The sequence below is a fragment of the Triticum urartu genome, chromosome 6 (assembly GCF_003073215.2).
Source record: "Triticum urartu cultivar G1812 chromosome 6, Tu2.1, whole genome shotgun sequence".
Lineage (NCBI taxonomy): Eukaryota > Viridiplantae > Streptophyta > Magnoliopsida > Poales > Poaceae > Triticum > Triticum urartu.
Window position 1 is genome coordinate 340,786,616 of NC_053027.1, and position 14,223 is coordinate 340,800,838.

Consider the following 14,223-nt stretch of genomic DNA (forward strand, 5'->3'; position numbering starts at 1 on the left):
AATTAATCAACACCGAAGGCAAGCATGAGTAGGATATAATCCACCATGAACACAAATATCGTGAAGGCTATGTTGATTTTGTTTCAACTACATGCGTGAACATGCGCCAAGTCACTTAAATCATTCAGAGGAGGATACCACCCTATCATACCACATTACAACCATCTCAATAGCATGTTGGCACGCAGGGTAAACCATTATACCTCATAGCTAATCAATCATGGCACAAGAAACTATGATCTCTAGTTGTCATTGCAAATATGTTTATTCATAATAGGTTGAATCAGGAACGATGAACTAATCATATTTACAAAAACAAAAGAGGTCGAGTTCATACCAGCTTTTCTCATCTCAGCTAGTCCATCATATATCATCATAATTTCCTTTCACTTGCACTACCGAATAGTGTGAATAATAATAATAGTGTACGTGCATTGGACTAAACTAGAATCTGCAAGCATTCAATAAACAGGAGAAGACAAGGCAATACGGGCTCTTTTGTCAGATAAACAATAATTCATATAAGAGCCATTTCAACAATTTAATTATGGTCTTCTCCTATCAACCCCCAAAGAAAAGAAAAGAAATAAAACTATTTACACGGGAAAGCTCCCAACAAGCAAAAGAAGAACAAGAAATCTTTTTGGGTTTTCTTTTTAATTACTACTACAAGCATGGAAATTAAACTGATTAAGAGCTACAACTAATTTTTTTTGTTTTCTTAAGGTTTATTAAACACACAAGAAGAAAGCATAAAAAATAAATTAAACTAGCATGGATGATACAATGAAAAAGTATGAGCACCGACATCTAGCAATGAGTGTGTGAACATAAATGTAATGTCGGTGGGAAATACATACTCCCCCAAGCTTAGGCTTTTGGCCTAAGTTGGTCTATGGCCACGGCTGGCCTAGCGGATATCCATAATAGTAGTTGGGGTCGTACTGCGATGCAGCGGCTATCGCCTGCTGAGCTGCAGCGTGGTGACGAGCGGCCTCCGCTCTCCTCTCGTACTCATCTGCCTCCTCTCTGGTAATGGTATATCTTCCTCTTGCCTGATAATCAAAGAAGGCAGGAGCAGGGAGAGTAATATGGACAGCACGGCGTTTGTCAAAGATTAGTCAATACTGGAGAGGTGATTCATTCCTCTCAACAAACTGGTGGTGAACCATAGCATTAAAATCTAGGTAAGCAGGTGGTAATTCAATATCATCTTCGTGTATAGCTATACCAAGAAAATTAGCTATGCGGGTTGCATAAATTCCTCCAAAGAAATCTCCATTAAATCTATTAAGGTGCAACCTACGTGCAACAATGGCTCCCAAATTATAAGCTTGGTCTCCTAACACAGCACTCCTAAGAATACTGAGATCGAGGACACACATGTGACATGCATCATCTTTACCATTGATGCATCTACCTATGAAGAGAGCAAAGTAATGTATAGCAGGAAAGTGAATGCTCCCTATGGTAGCTTGTGTAATATCTCTAGATTCTCCCACAGTTATGCTAGCAAGAAAATCTCTAAATTCATATTTGCGAGGATCCCTTATACTACCCCATTGTGGAAGTTTGCATGCAGTGGTAAAATCCTCTAAGTCCATAGTGTAAGAATTATCATAAAGATCAAGCAGGATAGTTGGAAAATTATGTGAAGTTGAAAATTCAAACCTCCTCACAAAGGAACTGGTGAGGTTGTGATACTGACTGCACTTCTCTTCCTCGAAGCCCACAAGATCGGCGTTACGCAAATATGCGTTGAATTCTTCTTTAATTCCTACTCAGTCCATAAAATTTTCAGAAGGCCACTCACAAGGATGCACTGGAGCATCTCTTGGTGGCTCTTCATGAGCACCACGCATTGCAAGCCTGGGTCCTTGCTTCCTTGAGGAACCACCTTGGAACATTTCCTAAGCATTTTTCTTCCTCTGAAATTTTTTAGTAACTTCAAAATAAAAGTAAACCAAACTCAATAATATTGATAGCAACTACTCCTACAAGTGCCTAGGGCCTATATCATGCATCGAAACTACTTTTGACCAAATAAATTTGACATGCAAGCTCAAGAAAAGGGTCACCTAAGCAGCAAAAATTCGTAATGAATAAAGCACTAGAACAAAAACTAATTGGACCAATGGAGGAGTCACATACCAAGGAACAATCTCCCCAAGCAGTTTTGTGAGAGGTGCTTTGAGCAAGGAGATCGAAAATGGCAGCAAAATGAGCTTGGGCTCGGGTTTGAGCTGGTTATTCGTGTTTGGGGGAGGAAGAAGGAGTGTGTGGGTGAAAGGATAAGTGGAGGAGGGCCACCGCGGGCCCAGGAGTTAGGGGGGCGCGCCTAGGGGGTAGGGCGTGCCCTCCACCCTCGTGGGCAGGTGGTTGACCCCCTGTTGTGTTCTCAGTGCCAAATATTCTCAAATATTCTAGAAAAAATCATATTTGAATTTCAGGGCATTTGGAGAACTTCTATTTTCGGGGTATTTTTATATTGCATAGATAATCAGATAACAGTTAGAAAAATATTTATTTTTATTTTATTTAATATAAATAACAGAAAGTAAAAGGAGGGTACACAAGGTTGTGACTTCTAGTTTCATCCATCTCATGCTCATCAAAAGGAATCCACTAACAAGGTTGATCAAGTCTTTTTAGCGAACTCATTATGAATAACATGGAACCGGAGAAATTTCGAATAACACTATGTTACCTCAATGGGGATATGCACATCCCCAATAATAAGAATATCATATTTCTTCTAGACAGTAGGAAGAGGAAATTCAAAACCTCCAAATATAATCAATGGAATTTTTCCAATAGAGTTGATACTAAGAACATGAGGTTGTTTCCTCAAAAAGTGTACTGTATGCTCATTACCATTAACATGAAAAGTGACATTGCCTTTAGTGCAATCAATGACAGCCCCTGCAGTATTCAAAAAGGGTCTTCCAAGAATAATAGACATACTATCGTCCTCGGGAATATCAAGAATAACAAAGTGAGTTAAAATAGTAACATTTGCAACTACAACAGGCACATCCTCACAAATACCGACAGGTATAGCAGTTGATTTATCAGCCATTTGCAAAGATATTTCAGTAGGTGTCAACTTATTCAAATCAAGTCTACGATATAAAGAGAGAGGCATAACACTAACACCGGCTCCAAGATCACATAAAGCAGTTTTAACATAATTTCTTTTAATGGAGCATGGTATAGTTGGTACACTGGGATCTCCAAGTTTCTTTGGTATTCCACCCTTAAAAGTATAATTAGCAAGCATGGTGGAAATTTCAGCTTCCGGTATCTTTCTTTTATTTGTAATGATATCTTTCATGTACTTAGCATAAGGATTGGTTTTGAGCATATCAGTTAATCGCATACGCAAAAAGATAGGTCTAATCATTTCAGCAAAGCGCTCAAATCCTCATCATCCTTTTCCTTAGAAGGTTTGGGAGGAATAGGCATGGGTTTCTGAACCCAAGGCTCTCTTTGGGGGGGGCGCCCACCACCCTCGTGGCCAGGTGGCAGCTCCTCCCGCGGTATTTTTTGCACAGTAAATCCTCAAATATTCCTGAAAAAATCATATTAAATTGGCATGTCATTCTGAGGACTTTTATTTTCAGGATATTTTTATATTGCACAGATAAATCAGGAAACAGACAGAAAATACTATTTTTACTTTATTTAATATAAATAACAGAAAGTAAAAGTGGGGTACAGAAGTTTGTGCTTCTAGTTTCATCCATCTCATGCTCATCAAAAAGAATCAACTAACAAGGTTGATCAAGTCTTGTTAACAAACTCATTCCGATAATCATGAAACCGAAGCAATTTCGAATAACACTAAGTTACCTCAACGAGGATATGCACATCCCCAATAATAAGAATATCATATTTCTTCTTGACAGTAGGAAGAGGAAATTCAAAACATCCAAATATAATCGATGGAATTTTCCCAATAGAATTGATACTATGAACTTGAGGTTGTTTCCTCGGAAAGTGTACCATATGCTCATTACCATTAACATGAAAAGTGACATTTCCTTTGATGCAATCAATAACAGCCCCTGCAGTATTAAGAAAAGGTCTTCCAAGAATAATAGGCATACTATCATCCTCGGGAATATCAAGTATAACAAAGTCTGTTAAAATAGTAACATTTGCAAGCACAACAGGCACATCCTCACAAATACCGACAGGTATAGCAATTGATTTATTCAGCCATTTGCAAAGATATTTCAGTTGGTGTCAACTTATTCAAATCAAGTCTACGATATAAAGAGAGAGGCATAACACTAACACCGGCTCCAAGATCACATAAAGCAGTTTTAACATAATTTCTTTTAATGGAGCATGGTATAGTTGGTACACTGGGATCTCCAAGTTTCTTTGGTATTCCACCCTTAAAAGTATAATTAGCAAGCATGGTGGAAATTTCAGCTTCCGGTATCTTTCTTTTATTTGTAATGATATCTTTCATGTACTTAGCATAAGGATTGGTTTTGAGCATATCAGTTAATCGCATACGCAAAAAGATAGGTCTAATCATTTCAGCAAAGCGCTCAAATCCTCATCATCCTTTTCCTTAGAAGGTTTGGGAGGAATAGGCATGGGTTTCTGAACCCAAGGCTCTCTTTCCTTACCATGTTTCCTAGCAACAAAGTCTTTCTTATCATAACGATTCTTTGATTGTGGGTTATGAAGATCAACAACAGGTTCAATTTCTACATCATTATCATTACTAGGTTGAGCATCATTATGAAAATTATCATTAACATTATCACTAGTTTCAGGTTCATTACCAGATTGTGTTTCAGCATCAGAAATAGAAATATCATTTGGATTCTCAGGTGGTTCAATAAAAGGTTCACTAGAAGCATGCAAAGTCCGATCATTTTTCTTTTTCTTCCTTTTAGAAGGACTAGGTGCATCTATATTATTTCTCTGAGAATCTTGCTCAATTCTCTTAGGGTGGCCTTCAGGATACAAAGGTTCCTGAGTCATTCTACCAGTTCTAGTAGCCACTCTAACAGCATTATCTTTATCTTTTGTAACATCCCAAAATTCTAAATTTTGGAATGTTATATAAATAGATAGATTTGATTGATTGTTTGATTGATTGGCTGAAAGTGAGTGAATCTGAAACTTTTTGAAAGTTAAATGAGAGGGAATAAAAGGACTTTCCCAAACTTTCATTTTGCATTTTGATCTCCGTGAATTCAAACTCTTTTCAAATACAAAACCCTAGAGAGAAGATGACATGACTTCTTCCATTTAATTAAATGAAAAGGGTTTTTGAAAATATTTGAATTTCATTTGGAAATATTTTCCAACTCAGAAACTTTATGCAACTCAATGATTTTCATGAGAGAAGATAAAATGACTTCTTCAAATTATATGAAATATGAGTTGGGAGTTTCAAGGATCAAATTTAAAGTCCTTTTGGATTTTATTTTCAATTTGGAGTTATTTGGATTGTATTCAAATTATTTTTCTCCAAAAATAAAATAAATGGAAAATAGGGTAACATGATTCCCTACATCAGAAAATTGTAGAGAAATAAATTTGAAATCATTATGGTATTCTTAAAATGATTTCTATTGGATTTTATTAGAGCAGGAGCACTGTTTGAATTATCTGAATTTGTATAAATTTATTTGACTCTAGAAAAATGTTCATGTTGTAGAATATCTTTTTCTGAAAATTTTGATATATTATATGCCCATATAATATAGTTGTTCTTTTCTATTTCTATTTGTCTAAGAAAATGTTTTATTTAAAAAAAATCTTCTTAGCCAGACAGGGCCAACTAGGCCGAAGCCCAGCAAGCCGACCCAGCCCAGCCGCGCCGCTCGTCTCCGAGCTCAGGACAGAGTCCCGAGCGATCCCGCGCCGCCGCCGAGTCCCGCCATCGCCGGAGTTCATCGCCGCCGCCACCGGTCTTTTCTTTGAACCGGTAAAAACCGCCCTGTCCGGTTTTTCTTTTAGTTCGGTTTAGTCGGTTTATTACTAGGTTTAATTATATAGCGAACGCTCACTAGTTTAGATTTGTAACGATCAGTTTTCGCTAGGATAGTCTCTGTAGCGAACGTTCGTTAGATAGGTTTTTCTTTTTCTGTTTTAATTTAGGCCAGGGACCTAGATGTAATTATCTTTCTTACAGATTAGTCCCTCTGCTTCAAACGACCACATCTTTTTCCTTGTTAGTCCAAATCCAACAAAACCAATGCCCACTTCTTCGTTATAATCTCCTCTATCCAGGGATCCAACTCAAACATGTTTTTGAAATTTTAAAATTTGAATTAGACCAGATTTGTATTCAAACTTAGTTTGATCATAACTTGAGTTTCGTAGCTCCGTTTGAGTTGATTCTTTTTGCAAATCGACGCTCTTGACCTAAACTTTCTGATAAGGCCAAATTCAGTTAATGTTGGTACTGTTAGAAATTGTTTTATGTTGCAAGAGTTATTTGCTTGGTTTTGATGTTTTCCAAATCGTCTTCTTTGTTCTTTCTGATCTTTTGAGTGATAGCTTATGTGTGGTTACTATTGCTTGCTTACGATAGATTGACCAGAGTGTGACGAGTAGAACCATCAGGAGTTTTGAGTGCGAATCATCTTCATCAACATTGCAGGCAAGTTCACACTTTGATCATATTCCTTTCATACCCAGTTTTTATGCATTAGTTTCAACCTCAAACATTGCATGAGTAGGATTGATAACATGTGGGTATTGGGAAGTAGTTGATGAGGTAGGAACCTATTGCCCTACATCCAAACCTTGGGAGTTACTATTACGTTATGCTTATACTGCTATACTATGCTCGTAGACGTGGATTGGGTTTGAGAGTATTCATGACAGATGTGAGATTGTTAATTAATGGTTTACTTAAGGTGGCAACTTTAACACACATTTGGGTGGATTGAGGCACTTGGGTATTCCAGCGATTGCCTGTTTAGGCACCTGGGTATTCCAGCGATTACCTGTTTTTTTTATGGACCGCCACCCAGGCTCAAAGGGATCATGAGATTATTCATACTAGAAACTTCCGTGTGCATCCACAAGCTATTATGGGCTCTGGCATAGTTGATTAAGTCGTGTGAACTCTTAAAGTGGTAGACTAGCAGATGTAGGGTAGTAGGTGGTACGGTCTACCCATCGTAAGGTGCAAACGCTTCTGAAAGACTATGTCTCGGTCATCCGTTTATCAAACACCATGTAGTGCGAGAAATCCAACGGAGGAGATCGAGTCTTGTGGGGAAAAGTGCGCAAACCTCTGTAGAGTGTATAAACTAATCATGGTTAGCCGTGTCCCCGATTATGGACGTCTTGGGTATCTAGTACTTGGATTATCATGTGAATCTCATCATGTGACTTTAATTAATCTTGTTGGGTTTTAATGATGATGCTTAATTGGGATTGAGAGGGTGTCTACACTCTCAATGTTAACAACCACCATGATAGTTAATTAAAATTTATTCCTTTGTAGTAGGAAAAATTGGCCTTTCGCAAAAACCTTATAACCATAGAGCTTTTCCACCAGCCATATATGCATGTAGTGATAGCCATTGTTCATCATTTCTCTATGGTGTGAATTTGCCAGTACATTCAATGTACTGACCCTTTGTGGCTGCAACGTCTCATGTTGCAGGACTTCTCATGAAAAGTAAGTGATACGTTAGGGTTATGATTTCTACACTCAACTTTGCCGTTGGTGTTGATGGGAATCCACAACCTTGTTACTTCCGCTATTTGGATTGAGGTAATACTATTTTACGTTACTTTATACATGTGATTTACCTCTGTTATAAATCCTTGAGTACTGTGTGTGTCAGCATACCGATCCAGGGATGACACTTAAGCACAGAGACTTGACCGTCTGAGGTCGGGTCGCTACAAGATGGTATCAGAGCACATGTTGACTGTAGGACGTGACCCTAGAAATTGGCAAGCCCATAGGAAAGATTTTCTCTACAACTTTCTTTTCAAAAGGATCTTTTACCTCTCTTCTCTTCTGAGCTTATTCAAATATTCCCTTTTATTGAGACCATACCCTTTCCCCCTTTCTGACCACACAAAGAATCGGCTGATGAGACCACTCCAAGAAGTACAAGATATTGGATAGCTAAGACCAATTTGCAATGAAGAGGATTTTACCGTGTATTATAATAATGGAAACTACAACGGTTGAAGACTCCCAAGACTAGGAGAATTTGAAGGCTCTGAAGAATTCCCAGATTTGTAAGACATAGGAAGGCTACCCTTATGGAACTTGGCAGACTAAGGAAGCTGTCAATACCCGTGATCAAGGTGTATCGGAGAAAGACTGGAACATGGAGAGTTAAAAACTCAAAGTTTTGTCAAGAAAACCCTAAGGCAGGAGATATCAATTATGGAAGATAGCTCATGGCAATGACAAGGGCAGAAACACGGCTATCCCTGATGATACCGCCCGTTGATGCTATTGTCACCGTGCTGAGTTAAGGATGCATGTCTTCAGAATGGATTGGATGGAAGAAGGCTGATGGAGCACCTATCAGCAAAAGATGAAGTTTTAACCTAGGCTGGTGTATCACCAGGATCTGGAGTAATACATTAAGAAGTTTAAGATGGACTTGCAGGAAGTCATATTTGACAAGGAAGCATTTCGTGAAGAACTCAGGACCCCAGAAGCTAAAAGTAGCCAAGCTGGAGGAGCTACAACCTTGAGATACCGGAGATTTGTCAGGAACTGAAGGACAGTAGGACCATTGTTCATGCCAGGGATGTGAAACCCAGAAGTTTGGAAATGCAACTCCAGAATATTAAAGGACGTCACAAGAGACCTCACGTCAATAGAGATGATCTGGCAAAAGAACTGGCGAAAGACAACCATGATTGGAAGAAGCCATTGGAGGCATGAAGAAGACTTGAAGAGTCTGGCGACATTGAAGATTTATTGACCTTTAGAAGACCAAACCCCTGTTTTGTACCGACGTTAGATGCGACGTTTGTGACCAGTCATTTGTTTGATGTTTTTCCGACAGCCACAAATAAAAATCTGTCTTTTGAAAACTGTTGTTTGCATTGTGTGCATCCCTCCCCCTCTCTCTTATATTACCCAAAACCCACATGGACCCAATAGAGGATGAATGGAGATGAGCTTGTATTTTCTGGACCGATGAGTCAGTTGGAGACGGACCAATGGATTCAGAACATGGAGGATCACATGAAGAATAACCCTATAGTCGGAAAGGATATGACCCAGCATGCTCTTTAGTGCTTTGAAAGAGGTGCTGATACGTCTTCGTCGTATCTACTTTTCCAAATACTTTTGCCCTTTTTTTGGACTCTAACTTGTATGATTTGAATGGAACTAACCCGGACTGACCCTGTTTTTAGTAGAATTACCATGATGTTGTTTTATGTGCAGAAAACAAATATTCTCGGAATGACCTGAAACTCCACGGAACATCTTAGAAAAAACAATAAAAAATCATCGCCAAAGATGAAGACCAGGGGGCCCACGCCCTTCTCACGAGGGTGGGGGGCGCCCCCCTAGGGCATGCCCCCTACCTCGTGGGCCCCCTATTGCGTTCCCGACTCCAACTCCACCTCCATATATTGAGTTCCGATGAGAAAAAATCAGAGAGAAGAAATCATCGCGTTTTATGATATGGAGCTGCCGCCAAGCCCTAAAACCTCTCGGGAGGGCTGATCTGGTGTCCGTTCGGGGCTCCGGAGAGGGGGATTCATCGCCATCGTCATCATCAACCATCCTCCATCACCCATTTCATGATGCTCACCGCCGTGCGTGAGTAATTGCATCATAGGCTTGCTGGACGGTGATGGGTTGGATGAGATTTATCATGTAATCGAGTTAGTTTTGTTAGGGTTTGATCCCTAGTATCCATTATGTTTCTGAGATTGATGTTGCTATGACTTTGCTATGCTTAATGCTTGTCACTAGGGCCCGAGTGCCATGATTTTCAGATCTGAACCTATTATGTTTTCATGAATATATGTGAGTTCTAGATCCTATTTTGCAAGTCTATAGTCACCTACTATGTGTTATGATCCGGCAACCCCAAAGTGACAATAATCGGGACTAGTCCCGCTGATGACCATAGTTTGAGGAGTTCATCTATGCACTATGTGCTAATGCTTTGTTCCGGTTCTCTATTAAAAGGAGGCCTTAATATCCCTTAGTTTCCAATAGGACCCCGCTGCCACGGGAGGGTATGTAACACCCCGGATGTAACTTACCCAATATGTACTCCAACTCTTGCCGTTTCAGGCGTTAAGTTATTTTATTTTCTCGGGTTCGGGTTTTTGTCTCCGTGTGTTGTTATCGTTTTCATGCATCTCATATCATGTCATCATGTGCATTGCATTGGCATACGTGTTCATCTCATGCATTCGAGCATTTTCCCCGTTGTCCGTTTTGCATTTCGGCGCTTCGTTCTCCTCCGATGGTCATTTCTACCTTTCTTTCGTGTCTGGGATTAAACATTTCCGGATTGGACCGAGACTTGCCAAGCGGCCTTGGTTTACTACCGGTAGACCGCCTGTCAAGTTTCGTACCATTTGGACTTCGTTTGATGCTCCAATGGTTAACCGAGGGACCGAAAAGGCCTCGTGTGTGTTGCAGCCCAACACCCCTTCAATTTGGCCCAAAACCCACCAAAACCTTCTCCATCATCTAGAGCGTTCGATCACGATCGCGTGGCTGAAAACCGCACCTCATTTGGAGTCTCCTAGCTCCCTCTATGCCTATTTAAAGACACCCCCTCCGTAATTCTCCTTCTCCTTCCCCTGAAACCCTACAAATTGTCTCGCGCCGCGCCGGACATGTCCGTATCCGGCTGGACACTTCGCGCCGCCGCCCCGGTCCACTAGCTGCGCGCCACGTGTCGCCTCGTCCCCGCCGCCGCCGCTTCGGCCCGGGAGGCCCGTGGCCGGCCCCCGCGAGCCCGCGCCTGCCGCCGCCCTCCTACCTCGTCGCGCCGCCCAGGGCTTCTTCTCCCCGCGCTCCGGTGGCCGAGCCCCTCGCCGCCCTCCGACGCCGGCCGCCATGGTCGCCATCGCCGACCGCCGCCCAGCGCACCGGAGCCCACCGCCGCTCCGCCTCGTCGCCGCCCCTCGCCGGCCCGCTGCTCCTCCGGCCCCGCCGCGCCCGGATCCGGCAGGATCCGATCGGATCCGACCTCTCCGGCCGCCCCCGCGCCAAGTCCGGCGACCTCGCCTCCATTTCCGGCAACCTCGAGCCCGTCTGCTACAGTACTGCTACAGTACCCGCTACAGTGCCAGATCTGAGATCTAAATCTCGAGGGTTGACTTTCTCCCGAAACCCTAGTTCATATTGCCATGTTCATCGCATCGTAACTTTGCATCCGTAGCTCCGTTTTGGGCATATAGCATATCAAATTGTTCGCCTCAGACAGCACATCATTTCATTCCATTGCATCATTTTCATTTGAGTTTATCTTGATGCCCAAAATGCTGTTAGAAGAGGGTTACTTGAGATAATTGTCAGATCTGCTGCTCCATTTAGATATTTGTCATTTTTGCCATGATTATTCTGTGCATGGTATGCCCATGAGCTCTACATGTGTTTTGTTAAGAGTTTTTCCATCTTTCCAGAGGTGCAATCCATGTATTTTTGTGATGTGTGTGGTGACTAGCACAAGTTTGTAAAGTGAGGCACTTGGTAATGCTGATTTCAGGGACTTAGCAATTCCACTAAGTCCTTGATCTGTTTTTCTCATGATGCCATATGTTCATGTTTTTTCCTAGTGATCCGTGCTTCTTTTAAGGATGATCAGTAAGGATGTTTTGTTAATATTGTAGTGCTCTATCCATCCATGTCTTTGTTTGCAATTATGGAGCACCCTAGCTTGAGTCAATCGAGCTCTACTTTTGCTACTTCGTGAATCTGGGCAGATTGTCTACTTGTTAGCATTTTTGCCGAGGATGTTGTAGTTGATCCGTGCATGCTATGCTATTGTTCTTGCCATGTATAGCTTGCATTTTGTTTATTATTGGTTTATGTATGCTTAGTTTGTCATGACTTGCTCTGTAGTGAGTGCATCGAGCTCGTAAACATGCCTACTTGATATCTGTTTCAGCATGCTCCAGTTTTCACTAAGTCTGAGAACTGATTATGTTTTTGCCATGTTCACATGCTTGCAATTGTATTTTCTGATCCCTTTTGGCTCAAGGTCACTAAGGGACTTTTGTTAAGCTCTTTGAGTAGCTCAATTCCATGCTTTGGTTTGCCATGTTCAGGTCCTGTAGCATATAGTTTTGTTGCTCCGAAGAGTGCTATCTGATCTGAAATTCCAGACAAGTGTTAATTTCACTAAGTCTGAAATATGTTTACCATATGCATTTTTGCCATGCTTGTTTGAACCTGTTAATGGATGAATTGGCCATAGCTCAGTGCTAGACTTTTGTTAAGCATCATGAATGCATCCCTTCCATGTATTTTTATGCCATGTTTGGGTCCTGTAGCATGTTCATCTCATTGCATTTAGACGGCTACTTGCTGTAAATCGCAGAACGTGGCCATATTTGAATTGCTTGCCGTTTCCAAACCGTAGCTCCGATTCCGGCGTTCTTTATATCGTTTTCAAGCGATTCCATCTCATCTTTCCAGTGTTACACTTGGATTTCCAAGTTGAGGCCAGGTTCATGCATCCCTTGTCAAATCTTGCATATGCATCCCGCATCGCATCCCGCATAGCATACCCTCCTTGCATCATATTGTTTGATCCTTGCACGTGGTTGATTGTGTCCTTGTTGCTTTTTTGTCTTGTTTGGGTAGAGCCGGGAGACGACTTTTCTAATGGGGAGCCCGTTGAGTTTGCTTTCGAGGATCCAGTCAACTCTGACAACTTTGCAGGCAAGATGATTATACCCTCGAAATAACTACTATCTTTGCTATGCTAGATTGCTCACTCTTTTTCTATGCCAATGCTACGATGCCTACCACTTGCTTTCAAGCCTCCCAAATTTCCATGTCAAACCTCTAACCCACCATGTCCTAGCAAACCGTTGATTGGCTATGTTACCGCTTTGCTCAGCCCCTCTTATAGCGTTGCTAGTTGCAGGTGAAGATTGGAGGCCGTTCTTTGTTGGAACATTTATTTACTTGTTGGGATATCATTATTTTATCTTGTTATCTTAATTCATCTATATACTTGGTAAAGGGTGGAAGGCTCGGCCCCTTGCCTAGTGTTTTGTTCCACTCTAGCCGCCCTAGTTTCCGTCATATCGGTGTTATGTTCCCGAATTTTGCGTTCCTTACGCGGATGGGTTATAATGGGAACCCCTTGATAGTTCGCCTTGATTAAAGCTTTTCCAGCAATGCCCAACCTTGGTTTTATCTTTTGCCACCTAGCCTCTTTTGCCTTGGGTTTCCGGAGCCCGAGGGTCATCTTATTTTAGCCCCCCCCCCGGGCCAGTGCTCCTCTGAGTGTTCGTCCAACTGAGCGATGTCCGGGGCTACCAGGGGCAACTCTGGGCTGGCCTACCCGACGTCTTGCTCATCCGGTGTGCCCTGAGAACGAGATATGTGCAGCTCCTATCGGGATTCGTCGGCACATCTGGGTGGTGTTGCTGGTCTTGTTTTAACCTGTCAAAGTGTCTTGAAGAACCGAGGTACCGAGTCTGATCGGAACGTCTCGGGAGGAGGTCTATTCCTTCGTTGACCGTGAGAGCTTGTCATGGGCTAAGTTGGGACTCCCCTGCAGGGATTTGAACTTTCGAAAGCCGTGCCCGCGGTTATGGGCAGATGGGAATTTGTTAATGTCCGGTTGTAGATAACTTGAACCTTAACTTAATTAAAATGAATCAACTGAGTGTGTTACCGTGATGGCCTCTTCTCGGCGGAGTCCGGGAAGTGGACACGGTGTTGGAGTAATGATTGCGCAGGTTGTTCTCTAGTTTCTCGCTCGCGCTTTGCCTCCTCTTCTCACTCTCTTTTGCGAACAGGTTAGCCACCATATATGCTAGTCGCTTGCTGCAGCTCCACATATATACCTTGCCTTTCCTATAAGCTTAAATAGTCTTGATCGCGAGGGTGCGAGATTGCTGAGTCCCTGTGGCTCAAAGTTTACTATTACACCAGATGCAGGGCCTGATGATTCCGCTCCAGGTGACGCGCTTGAGCTCAAGTGGGAGTTCGACGAGGACTCTCAACGATACTATGTTTCCTTTCCTGATGATCAGTAGTGGTGCCTT